Genomic DNA, 23,340 nt, shown 5'->3' with positions numbered 1-23,340 from the left:
TGTCTAATTTCAGTTAAAATTGGAACTAATAGATGAATAAGTTTGAAGTTTTAACAAAAAGGCAAAGATATTTGATTAATTATTCTGAAGAACGGTATGATTCTAATCCTCTTGGACTGTGGGAATGCCATTATTAGGTGCAACTGGTTAGATTTGAATAATAGTTGCAAAATTTCTGGTGTTCATCAGAGTTCTCTTTGGTTCTTGTCTTTTTTTGCTTCTTTCAGGGATGTGGACAAAGACCAGTAGTTCTTTCCCATCCCTAATAGCGTTAAACTGAGTGGCTTGCTCAGCCATTTCAGAGGGCAGTTAAGAATCTACTATGTTGCTGTGGGTCTGGAGTCACATGTAGGCCAGACCAGCTAAGGATGGCAGATTTCCTTCCCTCAATGACATTAGTGAACCAGATGGGTTTTTACACCAGTTGATGGTTTTATGGTCACCATTACTGTGATTAGTTTTCAAATCCAGATTTATTAACTGAATATAAATTCTACCAGCTGCCATGATAGGATTTGAACCCCTGTTCTCAGAGCATTACTACCCTCTTGATTACTACTGCAGTGACATTACCATTGTGCCATCATCTCCCATCTTTTCAGATTCATTTCGATATCCTTAAGAACTGGTGAAAGATTATTGACCTGAAATGTTATTTCTGTTTCTTTCTTCCATAGATGCTGCCTGACTTGCTGAGCATTTCAATATCTCCTGTTTTTATACCAGGAGGGACTGGTTGATTTCAGTCAGCACTCCTCTTCTTCCTCCCTCACTTCTCACTTCTCCATTAGGTGGACATCAATAGGCAGATCTCCACCGCCCACTATAAACCCATCACATCTGATTGCTTTCAAACTGTGCTCAATTTATTCCCAATAAAACCCCTCAATTTTGCTCCCCTCTTCCTCCTTTTTTCCTTTCCCTAATATGTTTATGAACTCCCTAATTCCCTTATGATCTGAGTCATTTGCCTAGGGAAAACACTGGCCCTGCTAATTAGTATCCCTACTTGAAGAAGTGTACAGAATATTAAGATACTTGGTTATTTGCAGGTACCAAGCAATCTGCAAAGCATAGTTGACATTCTATGAAGGACAAGTCCTGTACAATCCAACAATAGCAAAATAGAATTTGAAGAAAAATATCAATTTAATTTTTTTTACAGCTGGAACTCGGTCTGCCTGCTTGATCTCAATTTTTTTGTCTAAGCTAACCAAATCTAACTCGTATTTTTTTCCTCCATGCTTTCTTATTCAATGTGCAGCTTTCATTTGAAAATTGGAAGCTAATTCCGAAGTATTGCTGAAAACATTCTCCAATGTGTGCTTTTTTTCAGTAAAGTCAGTTTAAAAACCAAGGTCTCAAAAATGAATCTCATCTTTCTTCATGAATTAGGTGGTTGAAAAAGGCTGCCTCCAGTCAAGCAAACTGCTGTGACAGCCTCCAGACCCTGTTTGTACGTGTTTGAATTAACTTGTCTATGATGCAATGTAAGTCAATATCTATTCAAATATCTATTCAGTTCAATAATGCTTTAAAATTTGCAGCAAACCTTGCTGTATGATCAGTTTTACATTTTGTTTTTGAAATATGTTGAATGGGGATGTCTTGGGATGACTGCATGCAAGCAATCACATCACGGTAAGATGCAGGTTTTTTTTTTGCAGTGATTTCCTTCAGACTGATTTTTTTCCTCAGTTATGTTAGTGTATTTTAAAATTGAAAACAATGTATACCCAGAGCTGGTTTAATATATTTTCTAGAACGCACATACATGTTAAGTCAACAAAACACCCCTTTATTTGTATGTGTAATTATATCTTTGATCATCTGCCATTTTGTATGCCTATTTGGCTCCTTTGCAAATTGAAATAGTTCAATTTGACCACACAGGTAAGGCAATGATAACATAAACAGCAACTTGCGTTTTTACTTAGCTTTTTTAACGTAGTCAAACATCCCAAGGAGAGCTCCATCAAACAAAATTTGACACCAAGCCACATGAAATATTAGGGCAGATGACCAAATATTTGATCAGAGGTAGGTTTCAAGGAGCATTTTATATGAGGAAAAAGAGCTAGAGAGGTCAAAGGAATTCTAGGACTTAGGACTTAGGCAGCAGAAGGCACAGCCACCATTGGTTGTGCAGGTGAAATCTGGGCATGCTTAAGTCAGAATTTGCTGAGCGCAGACATCTCACAGTTGTGAAGCTCTAGATTTAGGGATGAAACTGTGGAGAGATTTGAAAACAAGGATGAAAATGTTAAAATTGAGACATTGTTTAAATGGGAGCCAATGTAGGTCAGTGAAGGCTGGCTAAGAGCACGTTGGAATATTCAAATCTAGAGGCACCAAAGGCATGGATCAGAACTTCAAGAACAGTTGAACTAAGGTGGAGCAGAGTCAGATGATGTTAGAGGTGGAAATGGGCAATTTTAGTAATGTCATGTGGAAATTGATGCAATGTTTTCGGATGACATCACCAAGGAGGCATCATGTAGTTGAAAAATAGGAAGAGGCCAAGGATAGATCCTTGGGGATGCATCAGAAGTAACAGAATTGGAGGAAGCTGAAGTGGTCAACCATGTCAAAGTCAATAAGGACAAGGAAGAATAGATTATCACTGTCACACAGGATATCATAGTGACTTTGGTAAGGAACGGAAACCCGATTGGAAGAATTTAAACATAAAGTTCCAAGATAGATCAGCATGAATTAGGAAGACAACAGCATATGCAAGAATTTGAGAGAGGACAGGGAGGTCGGAGATGCAGTGGTAGTGTGCAAGGATGGAATGGATCAGAGGTTTTTTTTGAGGAGAAGGGTGATAATGGTAGATTTGAAGGACAGGGACAATGTCTGAGGAGACATATCAGCTAACTTGGGGGCTGGGAAGGTCAGATGGTCAACAGTTTAGTGGAAATAAAGCTGAGGAAGCAGGGTATGGCATAGGAGCAAAACTAGAGAAAGATATGATTGCATAGGTGGTGTGGAGGGCCAAAGGTTGGTCAGTTGGGATTTTGAAAGTGCAGTGTAAGTGAATTGGAGTTTTTTTTTCAGGAATGAGCCCAGAAGGAAGTAAGGTTAGGGGTTGGAAGGGTGATGTGGGTGGAGAGATACTTGTAAGCGATTAGACATTGCCTTATCTGTGATTGACACAAAAGGAGTTACAAAGACACATGAGATATAAAGTCAAAGGGGGGAGAGTTTAGGTGGACTAAGAGATTGAGGGAGGAATTGAGGAGGAACATGATGAGTTGGAGTTGAAATGGAAGTTGAAATTGCCAGCGAGAAGTTGCTTTGCTCAGAGACTGAGGGAGAAAAGATGTGATGATACCTCAATTTGTCATTGTTCAGATGGGTGGTAGACAACACCAAGCAATGGGGTCACATGTTTAAGAACACATAATTAATGGAGAAAATATTTTCTGTAGAAATTGCAGATCATGTGAAAATTTAGAAGATATGCTGAGGATAATCAAAGGTCAGAAATCAATACAATATCCCATGGCGAGGAGTACCTAAAAACTTAAAACCTGTTGATAAAAGTGCATTCAGCATTTTGGAATACTTTGCATATTTTAAAAAAATTTGTGTGGACTATTTAAAGAATAGAGGGCACTTAGAGATATGAAAGGTATTTATGATTACTCTAGAGAGATTTTTGACTATTTTCACAACACCCCCCCGCCAAAATTTATGCTAAGCTATTTGGAATGAGAAGTTCAGACATTAGTTTGCTTTGGATAGCATTGAGAACTAATAGCTGAGACTGAAGAGCACTTGACAAGTTTACAAATGACCATTAACTTACTTACTGTGCCTTTTTAAGACATTGTAAATTTTATTAGTGAAATTGCCACACGCTGGATATTCATAATACTAGGCCATTGCCAATGCCAGTGCACTTAAATATTTAGAGGAATTAAAGGTAGGCATAATGTTGCATGGCTAGTTAAAAACGACAGTTGTTAAACTTACTGGTATTAAAGGTTTTATGCATAGCATGAATTTGATAAAGGCAAGTAGTGTCTGGTCAATTTAGTATTTAACCTGAAGTAAATAATTAGTTATAAGTATATCTTAGTGGACATTGTGCATATGGAGTTTCAAAATGCATTTGGTAAGGTGCCACTTAGAAGGCTGATTCATAAAATTAAGGCACACAACTGGAATGTGGCACAATGGTTAGGAATATTGTTATGGCTGAAAATAGTAACTGGTGTGAGGGCATAAATGGGTAGTGTTTTGCTAGGGCTCCTGTATTGGATTAGCAGTCTAGAGATTGAGTTCAAATCCCATCATCCCAAATTGTGAAATTGAATTTAATAAATTTGGTACTTTGTGGGCTAACATCAGAAAAAAATGTTATGGAGGCTACTGAACTAGCATCAATGCCTTTCAATGAAGGGAACTACACGATCCGGCCTGCACATGACATCAATTCCATTTTATCTTCTGACTGCTGATTCTTTTCCACTGGAAACAGTATTTCCTTGTTTACTCTATCAAAAGTACTCATGACTTGGAAAACCCTCAAACCTCCTCTTAAACTTCTCTGCTCTCAGAATAACCATTCCAGTTTCTTCAGACTCTCCGCATAACTGATGTCCCTCATTCCTGGCACCAATCTAGTAAATGTCTTCTGCACTTTCTCCAAGGCTTTGATAGCCTTCCTAAAGTGTGGTGCCCAGGATTGATCAGGTCCAGATGATTTGTGTCTCAGACTGCTGAGGGAGGCAAGGGAGGAGATCGCAGGGGCTCTGACCCAAATTTTTAATTCCTCTCTGGCCACGGGGGAGGTGCCAGAGGACTAGAGAACAGCTAATGTGGTTCCGCTATTTAAAAAGCATTGTAGAGATAAGCCAGGGAACTGCAGGCCAGTGAGCCTAATGTCAGTGGTAGGGAAACTATTGGAGAAAGTTCAGAAGGAGAGTATCTGTCTCCACTTGGAGATGCAAGGTTTGATCAGGGATAGTCGATATGGCTTTGTCAGAGGGAGGTCATGCCTAACAAACTTGATTGAATTTAACAAACTTGATTGAATTTATTGAGGAGGTGACCAGGTGTGTAGATGAGGGTAGTGCAGTTGATGTAGTTTATATGGATTTCAGCAAAACCTTTGACAAGGTCCCACATGGGAGACTTATAAAGAAGGCAAATGCACATGGGCTACAGGGTAATTTGATAAGGTGGATTCAAAATTGGCTTAGTTGTAGGAGACAGAGGGTGATGACAGAAGGATGCTTTAGTGACTGGAAGCCAGTGTCCAGTGGCGTACCACAGGGATCTGTGCTCTGTCCCCTATTATTTGTCATTTATATAATCAACATAGATGACTGTGGGAGGTAGAATTAGTAAGTTTGCAGATGACACAAAGATTGGCCGGGTGGTTAACAGTGAGGTTGAGTGTCTTGGGCTACAAGAAGGTATAGATGGGATGGTCCAATGGGCAGATAAGTGGCAGATGGAATTTAATCCTGAAAAGTGTGAGGTGATACACTTTGGAAGGAGTAATTTGACAAGGAAGCATTGAATGAACAGCATGACATGAAGTTCTGAGGAACAAAGGGACCTTGGTGTGTGTGTCCATATATCTCTGAAGGCAGAGGGACATGTTAGTGGGGTGGTGAAAAAGGCATATGGCACATTTGCCTTTATCAATCGAGGCATGGATTACAAAAGTAGAGAGGTCATATTGGAGTTGTATAGAACCTTGGTGAGGCCGCAGCTGGAGTACTGTGTGCAGTTCTGGTCATCTCATTATAGGAAGGATGTGATTGCACTGGAGGGGGTGCAGAGGAGATTCACCAGGATGTTGTCTGGGATGAAACATTTAAGTTATGAAGAGAGATTGGATAGACTTGGGTTGTTTTTGTTGGAGCAGAGAAGATTGAGGGGTGACCTGATCGAGGTGTACAAGATTATGAGGGGCATGGACAGGGTGGATAGGGAGCAGCTGTTCCCCTTTGTTGAAGGGTCAGTCACGAGGGGCCATAAGTTAAAGGTGAGGGGCAGGAGGTTTAGGGGGGATGTGAGGAAAAACTTTTTTACCCAGAGGGTGGTGACAGTCTGGAATGCACTGCCTGGGAAGGTGGTGGAGGTGGGTTGCCTCATATCCTTTAAAAAGTACCTGAATGAGCACTTGGCACATCATAACATTCAACGCTATGGGCTAAATGCTGGTAAATGGGATTAGGCAGGTAGGTCAGGTGTTTCTCATGTGTCGGTGCAAACGTGATGGGCCGAAGGGCCTCTTCTGGACTGTGATTCTGTGATACTCCAGCTGATCTAAGCAGTGTGTTATAACGGTTTAGCATAATTTTCCTGCTTTTGTGTACTTTTCTGCTATTAATAAATTCAGGGGTCCCATATGCTTTTTTTAACTGCTTTCTTGACTTATCCCAGCTTCTTCGAAGCTTTGTTCACAAATCCCCATGTCTCTCTGTCCTGTGCTTGTTTTAAAATTGTACTATTGAGTTCATATTGCCTCTCCTCATTCTATCAAATTTTATCTGCAATGAGTCTACTCATTTCACCAATCTGTCTTTCTGATGTCTGTTACTATCCTCCTCAATAACCTCCATTTTTTACTACATTTCTGAGCTTTGAGTCACTTGCAAACTTTGAAATTATGCCCTACATCTGAGTCCAGGTTATCAAGATTATATCAAAACTAGGGATCAATTTCACAGCTATTTGCAGAGCTGCCTCTTGTGACCAAAAGTGGCCAAAGAAGCAAAAGTTTCAGTTGAACCCTATATATAGTTTAAACTATAAAGGAGTTGGTGACATTGTCACAGGGTTAGTAATACTAGCTGATAGGAGGCTGATGCTTTAGGATCATGGGTTCAAATCCCACCATGGTAGCTGGTGGAATTTTAATTTAATTAATAAATCTGGAATTGAAAGCTCATCTCGGCAAAGGTGACCATGAAGCTATCATTGGTCATTGTAAAAACTCATCTAGTTCACTAATGTCCTTTAAGGAAAGAAATCTGCTGTCCTTACTTGGTCTGGCCTACATGTGACTCCAGACCCACAACAATGTCAGTGGCTCTTAACTGCCCTCTGAAATGGCTGAGCAGTCCAAGGGCAATTAGGGACAGGCAACAAATGCTGGCCTTGCCAGTGACACCCACATCCCATGAGTGAAAAAAAGTAACATAATTTAAATGCTATATAGTTTAAATAGACTCAAATCACCACTTTTTTTACATTTAGTAAGGTAAAGTTTGATTTTTAATTTTTTTAAATTTATTCTTTTGATGGGATGTGGGTGTTGCTGGCTAGGTCAGCATTTGTCATCCATCCTTAATTGCCTTGAGAAGGTGGTGGTGAGCCACCACCTTGCACCACTGCAGCCCATGTGGTGTAGGTACACCCACAGTGCTGTTAGGAAGGGAGTTCCAGGAATTTGACCCAGCGACAGTGATGGTTCTGGTGCCTAGGTCAATGCCAGGTGTTCCATCTGGTTTCATTCCTTTTTGATTTTGTAGTCATTTGGTACAACTGAGTGGCTTGCTAGGCTATTTCAGAGGGCATTTAAAAGTCACATGTAGGCCAGATCAGGTAAGGATGGCAGATTTCCTTCCCTAAAGGACATTAGTGAACCAGATGGGTTTTTACTAAATCAATGATGGCTTCGGTAAAATGACTAGCTTTTAATTCCACATTTCTTTCTATTACTTAATTGAACTTAAATTCCACCAGCTCCAATGGTGGGATTTGAACCTCTGTCCCCAGAACATAATCCTGGCTTTCTGGATTACGAGTCCAATGACATCGCCACTATGCCACCACATCCCCACATGAAATGGTGCGTCATTTGTAAATGACTTCCTCGCACCCCCCCCCCCCCCATAAGTAGCAATTATTTCAACATGAGTGTGGGTATCTTTTATTGTCCTTAAGTAGAAGGATTTGCCAAGAATATGACCTTTGTTGGCTCTGTCCTTTGACCTTGATGAAATATTTTAGAGATTTCTTCTACATACAAGGAGCTGTATAAATGCAATTTTTTGTTATCGATGACTAAGTTATGAAAAAATTGTGCCTAAATTTATTTTTGCTAACAAAAAGACTGCAGAGATGCTATGCTGTGCTTCAAAGAATGGAATGTGTAGATGACACTGGAGCTATTTAAGATGGACAATGAGGATAACATTTGAGGGCACTAAATATAAATGTCACAAGCTCTGTGGAAGGTTTGAGATTATAGAAATGAACTCTATTCCCCTCCTCCTACCTTGTGCCTCTCCTCCTCACCTCTCCCCCCCCCATCAAGTTAGTTAATATGTGCCACAAGCTCTTAGATGGAGTCCAAATTTCCATGACTCCACCTTCCACGTGTGTTTTTGCAATAGTTTTCATTTTAATTGGAGATGCACAGCCTTTCTGTTTAGTTGTACCCATGCCACTTTCCCAGGGCCACAAATAAAACTTCCCATTTCAGTAAGCAGTCCACATGGACTTTCTCTAATCTGTATTTCCCACTCAGTGATTTCCTCTACTGGGGATACCAAATGCAGATTAAGTGATGGCTTTTGTTAGGAATTGTGACCCTGACCACCTTGTGGCACTGCATTTTAAATCCACTTCCCATTTCTGCTGACTGCTTCATCTTATTTTTATCCCAAAACTCAACATAGGTTTCAGAAAGAGTATCTTATCTTTCTACTGAATACAGTTGTTTGGAAACGTAACTTTTTTATGTTCTACAACCTTATTTTCTTCACTCTAGTGAGTACTTGTGATGTGGGATGGGTTTGTTAGTGTCCAAGGGAAGGGAAGGCAGATTGTCATTTGGATTGGACACCCTTTACCAGTGCACAGTACATGTTGTGGAACCATTCTTTATCTTTTCTCATGATTTGCAGATCCATTGTTTCATTTTAATTCTCTGTTCTGATCTTCATTGTTGCAGATTGTTTCAGTTTTTTTCCCCACCTTTATTTAGTTCTTTCTAGTTCTTTCTTTACTAGCTCACCTCTTTTTCTCTCATTTTCCAAATGTATTAAAATACAAAAGCAAGATATTGTTGGTGCAGTAAGTCTGAAATAAAAATAGCCTTTCCTACATTTTTCCTTTTTTATTTCTTCTTAAAATACATGTTTTCTCAAAATCATCAATTCTTCTGAAGATTACACCAGAAATGCCATAATGTGTTTTACTCCCTGAACAGATGTTGACTGATCTGTATACTCAAAAATTTTGTAATTTTATTTCAAAATTTCCCTGAGAGTAACTTTTTCCCTCTTTGTTTTTATTTTATCAGACAAGATTGCAGGGTCATTTAAGACCTTTAAATAGGAACTATTTAGAAAATGGGTGGAGAGGTTTGGGGGGAAAAAAATCATTTTCTTTTAAAATGGGGAAATCAATAGATTGTGTGGGAGACCATGTCATATATCTATATGGACTTGGAATAGAGTACACTGTTGTGATTTTTTTTTGTTCTTCAACTTTAGTTAAACATTTGGAAGACTAAAACCTTTGGCCCAATTCTACTGGAGTGAAGCATCTCTTGGTGTGCCCCACTAATTAAACTTTCTCTTTCCCTTACCTTTTGCTTGAAATGTTTTTTGCACTGCAAGTTGCTGGACATGCAAGCTTATAACATCATGGTGAGGGTAATTATGGGACTTGAAATCTATCCTTAGCCAACAATATTTAAATTCTAATAAAGGAATGACAGAAATGGAAACATTGAATTAATGAAATCAGGTACAGAAAGAAAGAGAAATAAAAGGAGAAAGATCAGATTGAAAAATAATAAAATGGAAAGGAAAAGTAGGATTTTTAAAAACTCTCCAAACAACTCTACCTTTGGAATGTTTCTCTACAGTTTCTGGGCTGGAGATGGCATACAAGAACATAAGTCTTATCATGGAAAGGTACTTGAGCTGTTAAATAGCAAGCCTAACTTTTAGCACTGAATTTAATTGATAATTTATGTGCAAAATATAGTGATTTCATGAAATTTTTGAGTGATTGAGGGCAAGCTACCATTTCCACCAGTCCAATATTGAAGGGGTGCTAACTGTCTTGTGATAATTTGCAATTCACGGGATATTTCTTCCTTGCCACAAATTGACAGCTGCATTAATAATGGCAGTGCCATTAAACTCTCTATTATTTTGGTAGCAGTACCTGGGCCATTGTCTTCGACATCCCTGACTAACTCCATTCCTCAGCCACCAATCTCATCCCTCTCCTTGGCAACTGTCTGAAGTTGAACCAGACTGTTAACAGTTCAGTGTTCTATTTGACCCCAAGTAAAATTGCAATCCCACATTTGCTCCAACACAAAGACCACTGATTTCCACTCCCATGCTATTATCCTCTTTGCCCTCACTTCTGTCCTTCTGCTGTTAACCCAATCCATGCTTTTGTGCCCTTTAGACTGATTTTTTGCAATGCTTCCACCCTCCATAAACTAAGCATATTCCAAAACTCTACTGCATGTATCCTAACTTGCAATATATTCTTTTCATCCATCACTCCTGTGCTTGCTGACCTACATTGGTTTCCATTCCATCAATGCCTTGATTTTTAAATTCTCATCCTCATGTCAAACCAGAAATGGAGGGTAACCTAGATGCTAAAAAATGAGGCAAGTAAGGTAATTAATATCTGCAAGAAAAAGTAGGGGAGAAATTTAAGGGACTAAAATCCGACAAATCCCCAGGACCCGACGGCCTATATCCTAGCATTCTAAAGGAGATAGCTACAGGTATAATGGGTGCGTTGGCTATGATTTTCCAAAGTTCCCTGGATTCTGGAATGGTCCCAGCAGGTTGGAAGTTAACAAAAGTAACATCGCTATTCATGAAAAGAGGCAGAGAGAAAACAGGGCCTCTTCTGCACTGTGATTCTGGCCAGCTGGCTTAACATGAGTCATCAGAAATAGTGCTGGAATTTATTATTAAGGAAGCCTTAGTCATGCACCGAGAAAATCATAGCATGATCAGACAAAGTCAACCCTCCTCCTCTCTTTCCTCCTCTAAGGTACACTTTGAAAAAACACTTCTTTGATCAATCTGCCCTAACATAACCTTATGTGGCTCAGTGTCATTTTGCTTTACAATGCTTCTTTGAATTGAGTGGGACGTTTTATTACATTACAGATGCTTTGAAAATACAAGTTGGTTGCACATAAAATGCTCAAGTTTGATTGTGGTCAATTCCATTATCTTTACAGTGCTAAATTAGTAATGTACCTCTTTTGGTGACATTTTAAAAAAAAATGGGCACCACCATAATTTGATACCTCTCCAATGTTCAACATTTTTTTTATAATGACCAAGATGCTTGACAAATCTTCTCTCCCGCTATATTCGCTGAGCTAAAAATGTTCATTTTGCTGGATCACTGATTTTTTCTCCCCTTAAAAGTCGAATGTTATTTTTGTAAAACGAAACATTTGTTTTATTGAGAAATCCAAGAAATAAAACTTTTATTCTTTTCACAACATAATGGAATTTGACGCCTAATCTATATGAGAAATTTAGAATATGAGAGAAGAATAGGACACACAAATGGCAGTGGTTCAGATTACATCCACAGAATAACAGCTCAGAAGCTACTTATTCAGTTTGGTCACAGTTGAAGTTTTGTATAGCCTTAGTTCACTCAAAGAGAAAGGTACACATGCAGTGAGGATACAATAGGATATTGTATTTAAAATGAATGCCATTATGCCGAGAGACATGAAGTTGCAGTTTTCTCCTGTACAGCTGAGAAGATTAAGGGATGAGTGATATAGTAATCCTGGTTTTGATAAACATAGGACTGTAGCTTTAAGAATAATCCTGTGTTATAACATCGCATGATTTGTGTAAACCAATACGTTTTCAGCGCGGGGAACCTCTAGGGGAGTTCTTCTTTAGTCATAGAGTTAGATGCATTTATATAGCTGCTGCTGTCTTGTAAATGTTTCCACCAAGAAAAGTTGCCTGGAAAATCAACTCTATAACAAACTGGTGATGAGGATAGATCAGATCAGGAGCTGTCCCTAGCCCAGTGATTGTGAGTATCTAAGGTAATTAAAAAGAAAGGAAGATGTACTCTTCCGAGATGCCACAGTTTAGCAGAATCGATCTCTTTGAACCAGCCACAGAAGACTGGTCTCAATATATGGAATGTCTTGCATTCTACTTTCACGCCAACAAAATCACCGGGGAGGAAAAGAGGAGAGCGATTCTCCTGAGTATTTGTGGGAGCAAAACAGTTTAATTCAAAGCTTGATGGCCCCCAGTGCCCCTGATTCAAAGACCCTCACTGAATTAGTAGACCTCATTAAGGGACATTTTCAACTCAAGCCCTCAGGCACAATGCAGAGGTTCAGGTTCAATTAGAGTCCCTGGGGAGACCTTTGCTACCTACGTGGCAAAATTAAAACAACTAACAGTATATTGTGATTTCAATGAAACCCTGAATGATATGCTCAGTGGTCGGTTGGTCTGTGGCGTGCAAGAGGATGCTATTCAGTGAAGATTGCTGGTTGAAGTGGATCTTAATTTTTAAGAAATTGTTAGAAATAGTGCTTGTGATGGAAAGTGCGGAAAGAGATTCGCAAGTGATTCAAGGCGTTTGAAATGGAGCAGTTTTCCTAGTTGGTTGGGAACAGCTAACCAAAAAATTAGAGGAAACAGCTTAGAGCAAAGTCAAAAACTAATTCTTATCAACATGGAAACAATCATACTCGTAATGATTGGCAGTTTATGAAGGCAGTGTGTTATTTTTGTCACAAAAGTGGACACATATTGAAACATTACAAAGTGAGATTTAAACAGGCTTCTAGACAAACGAAGTCCAATTAAGTAATGTAGAAGAGCTAGAAACAACCAATTCTGGCATTTATTAATTATTCAACACGAAAGTTGGAAAGACAGAGCCAATTACTGTCACATTGAATGGTAAACCCTTAAAAATGAAAGTAGACACAGGTACTTCTACCACTGTAATAGGAGAACACATTTTCAGATATTTAAATAAAGGTGGTCAACAATTAAATTTGGAACAAACATCTGCCAAATTGAAAACGTGTACAGGCGAAGAAATCCAGGTAAAAGATATCACCAGAGTAACTGTTCATTATAGACATCAATCAGCATAGCTACCAGTGATGGTGGTCGAAGGTGAAGGACCAAGCCTTCTAGGCTGTGATTGGCTGAACGAGATTAAATTAAACTGTTCCAAAATCTTCCAGTGGCGAATAGGGGGACTGAAAGAGCTGCTTAAATTACATCATCTTCAGGGATGAACTGGGAAAAATCCAAGGCATACAGGCCAAGATTTACGTCAACCTAGCAGCAGCTCCTTGCTTCTTGAAAGCAAGACTGGTGCCATATGCCCCAAGAGAGAAGGTTGATGCTGAGTTGAACTGGCTAGAGAGGCTGGCTGTCATAAAAACAGTTCTCAGAGTGGGCAGCACCCACAGTCCCTGTCCTTAAACCAGACCAGACCATCTGAATCTGTGGGAACTATAAACTAATAGTTAATAAAGCAGCCATACTGGACAGGTACCCTATTCCCAAGATTGAAGACCTCTATGCCAAACTAGCAGGAGGGACAACGTATACAAAACTTGACATGTGTCACGCATATTAGTAACTGGAGCTGGATGATGCCTTTTGAGAATTTGTGACCATAAATACCCACAAAGGGCTATGCCAATATACATGCCTGCCCTTTGGTGTTCCCTCGGCCTGTGCCATTTTTCAGAGGACAATGGAGAACCTGCTACAAAGACTGCCTCAAGTTGTGATCTCCCTGGTCGATGTACTGATAACTGGATTCTCTAAAAAGGAACACTTGGCTAATCTAGAGGAAGTCTTGAAACAATTTTTAGAAGCAGGAGTGTGCTTAAAGAAGGAAAAATGCACTTTTCAGGCACATGAAATTATTTATTTGGACCATTGGGTAGATGCCGAAGGGTTACACCCTGTTGAAGAGAAGGTTAAAGCAAGAGGCACCTAAGAACATCTCTGAACTTAAATCATTTTTAGGGATGGTAAATTATTATGGCCGATTTCTATCAAATTTATCACCAGTTCTAGCCCCTCTACATTCACTGCTAAGAAGAAAACAGCATTGGGTTTGGGAATCACCCCAAGAACAAGCCTTCATGAAAGTAAAACAGCTCTTGCACTCTTCACATTTGTTAGTGCATTATGACCCAACAAAGGAATTGGTGCTAACCTGCGATGCGTCCCCCTATGGAGTGGGAGCAGTACTATCTCACAAGATGGATGACGGTACAGAGAGGCTGATAGGCAATGTATCCAGGACACTTACCACAGCTGAGAAAGGATATTCTCAGATTGAAAAGGAAGGTCTGTCGCTTATTTTTGGTGTAAAATAAAACTTCACCAATATGTACATGGGTGACATTTCACGATAGTATCAGACCAGAAACCACTTTTGGGTCTGTTTAGTGAGGAAAAGGCTAGATCTCCCATAGCTTCTGTATGAATACAAAGATGGGCCCTAATTTTGGCAGCATATGAATACACCTTTGTACATAGACTAGGGATTCATACAGCAAATGCCGATGCCCTAAGCTGCCTTCCTTTGCAAGAGAACAATGATCATGTCCCAATTCCCCAAGAGTTCGTATTAGTGATCAATTTCCTGGATTCCTCACCAGTCTGTGCCAGGCAGCTAAGAAATTGGATGAATTGTGATCCAGTCCTGTCTCGAGTGGGAGACCAAGTGTTACATGGTTTGTCCCAGGAACCAGACTCTGATGAATTGAAGCCATTTTTCAACCGAAGACACGAGATGAGCAGTCAAGATGGTTTTCTATTATGGGGTGCATGAGTAGTCGCGCCATCACAAGGAAGGGAATAACTCTTAGTAGAGTTACACAGTGCCCATCCAGGAATCTCACGAATGAAGACAATAGCACGAGGTTATCTGGTGGCTGGGGATAGATGGCGATATTGAAAAGGTGGTAAAACACTGTGCAATGTCAACAGCTGCAAAAGTTGTTGGTGGAAGCTCCATTACACCCATGGGAGTGGCCTGGGTAGACACTGGGTGAGATTGCACATCGACTACATTGGCCCTTGGAACTAGGTTTCTACTGATTATAGATGCTCATTCCAAGTGGTTAGACCTTTCTGAGGTAAAGTCACCAATGTCAGGTGCCACCATGGAAAAACTACACCAAAACTTTGTGATCCTTGGAATGCCAGAGGTAATCATCTCAGATATTGGTACTCTGTTTACGAGCATTGATTTTCAACGATTTGTCAGCTTCAATGGTATCAACCTCATGAAGACTGCACTGTACCATCCATCATCTAATGAACTGTTGGAAAGAGCAGTACAAACTTTTAAGGCGGGAATGATTAAGTTAGCAGGTGACTTGTTGGAAATTAAACTTGTGCATTTCCTATTTCGCGACAGAACAACCGCCCTCCCCCCCACAATGATAGGTGCAACACCTGCAGAATTACTGATGAGGCACTGTCTTTGAACAAGACTAAGCCTGATACTTCCCAATTTGGAGGGGAAGGTGGAGAAAAGTCAAGGGAACCAAAAAGTGACTCATGATTTGCATAGTTATGAACAATTTACTGTTGGATAAGCGGTACATGTAAGGAATTTCAGTGGAGGATTGAAGTGGTTACTTGGTAAAGTAAGCTCTGTGACTGGACCACTGTCGTACCATGTGGAAGTGGAGGGCTGGATCACCTGTATGCATGTGGATCCATTTAAGAAGAAGGGAGATACCCCAACAAAATGATGTTCCACCTGTAACCTTTGCTGAACCTGTGGTTCCTGTTGAAGTTACTCAACCAAGGATAGACATGCCTGATGTCTCTGTTGGAATAGATGACACTGAACTGCCAGTCCCTAATGAGATACCTTACATTAATGCATTCCAGAGAATGTGGTTCCTGCCAAAGATTCAGAAGTCGTGGAGCTACAATGTTCCACATGGATCAGGAAACCACCTGGAAGACTGAACTTGTAAATTCATGATCTGTGTAAATATTGTAATGTCATGAGATAAATATCCTTGTCAATACAAAATGTACAGAAAAGTTAATAGGGGAGGAATGTAGTAATTATAGTTTTGATAAATTTAGGACTGTAGCTTTAAGAGTAATCCTGTGCTGTAAGATCATATGACCCGTGTAAACGAATCCATTTGCAGCATGGGGAACCTCTAGGGGAGTTCTATTTAGTCATAAAGTTAGATGCATGCATGTAGCTGCTGTGTTGTAAATAAAGTTCAACTTTTCCACTAAGAAAAGTTGCCTGGAAAATCAGCTCTGTAACAGGTGGTATTCAACATTATGAAGATTTGCATTAAGGTAATTAATAATGGATTCTTTCCAGTGGTCAGGAGCCGACTAAGATAATCACCAACAATTAAAGGTTAGAAAAAAAGTTTATTTACAGAGATTGTGGAATTTAGTGCTTTTGTGCCAGAAACGCAGGGAGCAGAGATTATTTTGACAGGAAATCCATTATTTTGACAGGAAATAAAGAAAAGTCTGAGAAGCAAGCGGAGAGGGGCTGGGATTGGTACAGGCAGCCCGTGCGCATAATAACATTTGCAGAGTTTGTTGTTAATGTGTGGCTGTCATTGTTGCCTTGCTGTCAAGCCGAGCCCCCCATGCATGCAGACAGACTGCTGTCTGGCTGTGCCAGTCGGCCGGCCGGAAATTGACGAAATCATTCGGAATTCTCTCTCTCCACCCCCCACCCCCCCCCCAACCACCACATCTCTCCCTTTAGAGAGCAGGGCGCATGCGCCTCGTGAACCGCCATGTTGTGTCCTTAAAAAAAATCTGGGTGACGGGGAGCGGAGGAGCCGAGGGTGAGGAATAATAATTTTAAAAGAACAAGCGACAGCTCAGATTAGATGCGGCTTGGAGATTCCAGGGCGATCGAGCAAGCCGATAGCTACTCCCCTTCCTCGGTGAAAAGATCGAGGGAAAAGCGACGGTAAGCGAGGCCGATCCGGGGCCGGAAAACTTTCTCTCTGGCGCCGGGGAGGAGAAGGCGGGGGTCCCGAGGCCCAGCTTAGGCCTAGAGTTACAGAACTTAACCCCCCCCCCAAAAAAATGGTCAAGTTTGCAAGTTTTTTCCCGCTCCGATGCCTCTGCATGAACATTAACTGAAACACTGTTGCTATGGTGATTTAAAATAAACATTTTATTCAGTCTTTACTGTGGATTTGGCTGCTTTTCAAGGGGAGTCTCAGCGCCGTAAACATGAGAACTGGGGGGGTGGGGGGGCGGTGGTGTTGGTGGGTTGGGGAGTGAGGGAAGCATTTCCTGCCTCTCTCAAACACGCCAGTTAATTAAAAAAAATATTCGAAATCCTACTCCTGATTTCTTTCAATTCTCCCTCCTTTGGAGCGTTTAACTCGTATTCACACCCGGTGTTGCTGGGAAGTAGCAAGGGTTTGAGTGTTGAGTTAAAGCTTTCCAATTGCACTGAAGTTTCTTCTGATCAAATCATTGGACTGATTTTATTTTATTTAGGGTTATTTATGTTTATTTCAAGGGAATCTCTGCATCTAAAATGTCTCTTTAAAGGTTGCGTAACCTTTTCGTTTTAAACACAACTCATTCATGATGTGAATCGCCTTCTGTGGTGCAAATCGATTGTTAAGAAAATGAGCGGGAGTCTTGTATGCAATATAATCCATATTTTTGTTTTTTTGGCAAATAACTGATAAGCTTCCTAACTACAGTCAAGATATGAGATAGCAGATCAATCTATCAGAATCAGTCTGGTATCTAACTCGCATAATACCTAGCCTCCTCTTAAACACCAACTTAAATTGTAACTTCTGCTACCTCACCTAGCAGATCATCCCAAAAAGGTATCACTTGACTAGAAAAGCTATAGCCATGAGACTTACAAATTACAATTAATGAAAAGTTTTAATCTTCTGATATTTCACCCTGCTTACACTAATCTGCATGTTTGTTAGAACTTGGAAACACAGACATATATCTGCTGAAACATTGAAGGAACTTGACCCCCCCCCCCCCCACCCCCGCAGCCAGTTTCCGTCGTCAGACCACACCAACTGCCTATCTTAACTGTCTTTCTAGATTGTAAAGTTTAAGCTTCTCTAATTTGGGTTAGTCTATTTACCCTTCTCTCCACATTCCTGTACAGGTTGACTAGAATCGACAGTCCCAGAAAAATCTCTAGGTTTGTACTGTGTTCTGCTTTTCTATCCCAGAATTCCCATTGCCTTTTTTAGCAGCTTTATTCCATCAAAAGTGGTAAGCCATTCAAAAATCCCAGTTCTGCTTCCCAATTTTTTTTCACTGTCTAAATTCCTCTGCTACAGATATTTTTCTAAATCTACAGCTATTTTAAGTAATTTCTAGACACGTTTTTTTGAGCTTACCTCAAAGTTGTTCTCAATCTGTGCTACTGATATCGGCTCTCAATATGAGAGTCTCTACAGTTGGAGTCTGAAGCCAAACTTTGCAGATGTGGAAGACTGGCACTTAATGCAGGATATGATTGAAGAGCTGGTGTTTTGGACTTTGATCATATGGTTTATGCAGGATTGAATGTGGGATGCTGTAAGGAGAACAATTGAGTAGTCTAGTCTAGAAATGACAAAAAATGGATTAAGGTTGCAGTAGGAATAAGTTGAGGTGTGGCTTTGTTATAGATATGAAAGTAGACAGTTTTGTTGTTTAGCATGTGTTTAAATCCCTCAGTCAATGTCTAGTAAGATGATTATGCTGAGATGATGCACTTTTGGTTGAGCCTGAGAGGCAGTGGGGAGGGGAATGGAATTGTGGGCTAGGGTAAATTCTTTTGATGGAATTCAAATGGTTCTACTGATAATTTGAAGAAACCTTTTGTCTGCTCATGTTTAAATTTTGGACAGAAAATTAGATGATAAATAGGATGTTTTTAGCTGTATGGAATGTTTGTAGACTTAAATACATTCTGAATACCTTATTGATGAAAATCACTCGGATTAACTCAGGAGACAAAACAGATGTGTATATAGCAGAATGGAAATTAAGCCTATTGCAACACCATTTACAATACTCAAATTTGTCACCATTCTTTGCGTAGACCACAATGATATGCAAGCCGTGATACTGACCAACAGACCCACTACAAACCTTATCAGTGAAAACTGGGGTCAGACAAGGCTGTGTCATTGCACCAACTATCTTCTCCATTTTCCTGGCAGCAATACCACACCTCACTTCCAGCAAATTACCCACCAACGAGGAGATAATCCACAGAACAGACGGGGAACTGTTCAACCTAGGCCACCTTCAAACCAAAACCATTCCAAAACACCTCAGTCATTGACCTTCAGTATGCAGATAACACTTGTGCGTGTGCTCACTCAGAAACTGGAGCTCCAGGTTATTGTCAACTTCTTGTCCAAAGCATATGAGAAAATGTGCCTTTCACTAAACACCAAAAATACGGTCCTCTTCCAGTCAGCTCCCAGAGGAAAACACCTCTTTTGATCTATAAAGAGCGACAGCGAGATCCTGGAAAATGTGGACCATTTTTTATATCTTGGGAGCCGCCTCCCGACAAAGGCAGACGTAGATGACAAAATTCATCACTGCTCCCAAAGTACCAGCTTGGCCTTCAGCTGACTGAGGAAAAGAGTATTTGAGGACTTGGATATCAATTCCGTTGCCAAAGGAAATGGTTTATCAGGCAGCAGTGATCCCCGCACTCCTATATGCTTCAGAGGCTTGCACAATCTACAGTTGGCACATCCAAGGTACTGGAGAAGTACAACCTGTGATGCCTTTGCAAAATCCTCCAAATCTGTTGGCAGCATCTCTCCCAAGTCAACTTTCCCAGCAGGGGGAGGCGATGGCGTAGTGGTAATGTCGTTGGACTGGTATCTAGAGACCCAGACTCTGGGGACCCGGGTTTGAATCCCACCATGGCAAATGGTGGAATTTAAATCCAGTAAAAATCTGGTGATAATGAAACCATTGTCAATTGTTGTAAAAACCCAGCTGGTTCACTAATGTCCTTCAGGGAAGGAAATTTGTTGTCCTTACCTGGTCTGGCCTACAGAACCATAGCAATATGGTTGACTCTTAAATGATGGGCAATAAATGCTGCCATCGACACCCACATCCAATGAACAAAACAAATCATTCAAAACCTGCTCTACTGAGCAGGACATGTTTTTATGCCTGACATCAGATCCCAGAAGCAATTGCTTTACTCTGAGTACTGTGATGGCAGGAGACCTCCAGGAGGACAGTGGAAGTGCTTTAGGGATGTCTTCAAAGCATCCCTGAAGAGGTCAAACATACCTACTGACTCATGGCAGACCCTGGCTTGTGACCAACCAAAATGGAGAAGGCTCATTTGGGATAGCACTGAACACATCGGGAGACTTTGGGAACGTACTGAGGCGAGGTCGAGGCATCAGAGGGAGAGAACAAACCTCCAAACAGATCACCTACCCAACCCTTCAAGCACCACCTCCCCCATGTGGCAAAGCCTGCAGATCTCGCATTGAACTTATCAGCCATATCAGAACCTGTTGACCCAAAGTGGAAGCAAGTCATCCTCGACCTCGAGGGACTGCCGAGGAAGATTATGCAGCTGCTTTCCGAACGCTTTTCGCCAAGTGCCTATGATTTGTTTTGGTGCTGGCAGATAAATGGACTTGGGCAGAGCTGAAGAGTAAAAAGTCCACAAGGTTGGAGTATTGCATCAGGAATTTACGTGGTTGTGAAGCCAAGCAGTGTATCAGTGATATTGGACTCAAAGCATTAACTCTAAAATCTAAGCTGGCCACTTTAGTAACCATATGCAGGAATGCAAAACGTAAGCTAGAAATTGTTACTTTATAAATATAGCAACAACAACTTGCACTTATGTAGCACCTTTTTTAACAGAAAAACATGACACACAACACTATAAGAAGTGATGTTAAACTGAGGTCCCATCTACTCTCTCCTGGTGGATGTAAAAGCTCCCTTGGCACTCCTCAAAGAAGAGCAGGTAAGTTCTCCTGGTGTCCTGTCCAATTCTTATCCTTCAACCAACATTGTTCAAAAAAGATCAGTTCATCATCTCATTGCTGTTGGTGAGACCTTGCTGTGTGCCAATTTGCTGCTGCATTTCCTACAATACAGCGTGACAGTACTTCCAATGTACTTCATTGGCTGTAAATGCTTTGGTACACCCTGAGATTGCTAACTATGTGTATGGAAGTTCTTTTGTTTGTAATCAAAGAAAATGGACAGGAAGCCAAAGAAGGAGAACATAGAGTTTGTGTGAGAAGCTAGAGTAGGTGGAGCACAAAGTTCCCAGTTTAGGGGCGGGAGGAGGTTCCAGGAAAGGCCATGAGGGATTTAAACATATGGATGAGAATTTTAAATTTGAGGAGTTCCTGGCTCGCAAATTATTGTAGATCATTGAACAAAGGAGGATGGAACTTGGTGTAGGTTTGGATATGGGCAGCAGCGTTTTGGATGAGCTCAAATTTATGGACTGGTGAGGCCAGAGGAAAGTAGGAAGGCAGCGTGTTAATGTTCATGGGAGGGATTTTTTTATGTGAGGGGGAGAAATGAAACATGGTATAACTGGGTGGCGGCAAAATACAGCCCAAGGAGGGTTAATTAGGAATGAACTTGGGTGTAGCTGCGCGGCAAAAACGAGTACATGGAGAAAGGGGAAAAAAAATCAACTGAATATAAGAAAATCGTCGGATGGATATAAAATCATAGGAATTTGCACAGGAGGAAGCCATTTGAACTGAGCAGTTACGCTTGGTCCCAGATCCCCACATTTTGTCTATAACCATGTAAGTTCCTCATCCTCATATATGTACAACTTGCTTTTAAAATTATTCACCATAGCAGCCTATGCCATCTTTTCAGGTAGATTGTTTCAGATCCCAACAACTGAATACTCACCTTCCTCGAGATCTTTTTCTAATGATTTTAAATTTACGACCTTGGTTATTAGCCCACTCACCAGTGGGAATAATTTTTCTCTATCTATTCTCTTAAAAAAAAACTCTCATCCTGAAAGCCTCTATTAGGTTGCCACTTACCCTTCCTGCTCAAAGGAGAGCCATCCTAACTTTTCTAAACTCTCCTCATGACTGAAATTTCCCATCCCTGGTAAGTTTTCCCTTTACTCTTTCTTGGGCCTTTATATCTTTTCTCAAGTTTGTCCAGAACTGCCCACAGTACTCCAGCTAAAGCCAGTGATTTATAAGGTTCTAGTGTGATCTCTTTGCTTTTTTATTTTATTCCTCTATTTATTAATGCAAGTAGCCATATATAGCCACCTTATCAGCTTGCCCTGCCACCTTTTAACAATATGTTTTTTTTAATTCTTTCATGGGATGCGGGCATCGCTGGCTTGGTTAGTATTTTTATTGCCTATTCCTAATTGCCCTTGAGAAGGTGGTGGTGTGCCGCTGCCTTGAACTGTTGCAGTCCATGTGGTGCAGGTGCACCCACAGTGCTGTTAGGGAGAGAGTTCCAGGATTTTGACCCAGCGACAGTGAAGGGATGACTATGTTTCCAGGTCAGGATGGTGTTTGGCTTGAAGGGGAACTTCCAGGTGGTGCTGCTCTGGTGCGCTCATATATCTGGTGCTCTTGTTCTTCTAGTTGGTAGTGGTCGTGGTTTAAGGAGCCTTGGTGAGTTGCTGTAGTGCATTTTGTAGATGTTACACTGCTACAACTGTGTGTCGGGGTGGAGGTAGTGGATGTTGAAGGTGGTGTATGGGATGCCAGTGAAGTGGGCTGCTTTGGTCTGCATGTGGTTCATCATCTTGGGTGTTGTTGGAGCTGCAACCATCCACGCAAGTGGAGAGTATTTCATCACACTCCTGAGTTGTGCCTTGTAGATGGCAGATAGGCTTTGGGGAGTCAGGAACTGAGTTACTCTCTGCAGAATTTCAAGCTTCTGACCTGCTTTTGTAGCCATGGTATTTAAATGGCTAATCCAGTTCAGTTTCTGGTCAATGGTAAACCCCAGATGTTGATAGTTGGGGATGCAGCGATGGTAATGTGTTTGAATGTCAAGTGGAGATTGCTGAAATCTCTCTTGCTTGTTGGAGATCATGATTACCTGACGTTTGTGTGTTGTGAATGTTACTTATCAGCCCAAACTTGAATGTTGTCCAGAGCTTGCTGCCTATGGGCATGGGCTACTTCATTATCTGAGGAGTTGCAAATGGTGCTGAACATTGTGCAATTATCAGCGAACATTCCCCACTTCTGACCTTATGATGGAAGGAAGATCCTAGATGAAGCAGCTGAAAATGGTTGGGCCCAGTGCACTCCCCTGAGGAACTCCTGCAGTGATGCCCTAGAAC

At 40.9% G+C, this 23,340-nt stretch overlaps 1 protein-coding gene across 5 annotated transcripts in view; it reads left to right on the top strand.

The window, feature by feature from the left end:
• Positions 1 to 1,469: 1,469 nt before the first annotated feature.
• The window catches only part of LOC121280363 (mothers against decapentaplegic homolog 4), an 89,563-nt gene continuing 67,692 nt past the window's right edge, over positions 1,470 to 23,340 (top strand). For 2 of the 5 annotated variants that reach the window (XM_041192288.1, XM_041192322.1), the window contains exon 1: positions 16,770 to 16,968. The gene's annotated coding sequence lies outside the window, so the exon portion shown is untranslated. Of the gene's footprint in view, positions 1,491 to 16,769; positions 16,969 to 20,900; positions 21,007 to 23,340 lie in introns of those variants that run through there. The other 3 variants (XM_041192298.1, XM_041192313.1, XM_041192305.1) reach the window with 3 other exon arrangements.

The sequence above is a fragment of the Carcharodon carcharias genome, chromosome 1 (genome assembly GCF_017639515.1).
Source record: "Carcharodon carcharias isolate sCarCar2 chromosome 1, sCarCar2.pri, whole genome shotgun sequence".
NCBI classification, from domain to species: Eukaryota; Metazoa; Chordata; class Chondrichthyes; order Lamniformes; family Lamnidae; genus Carcharodon; species Carcharodon carcharias.
This window is presented reverse-complemented; position numbering and strand designations above follow the sequence as displayed.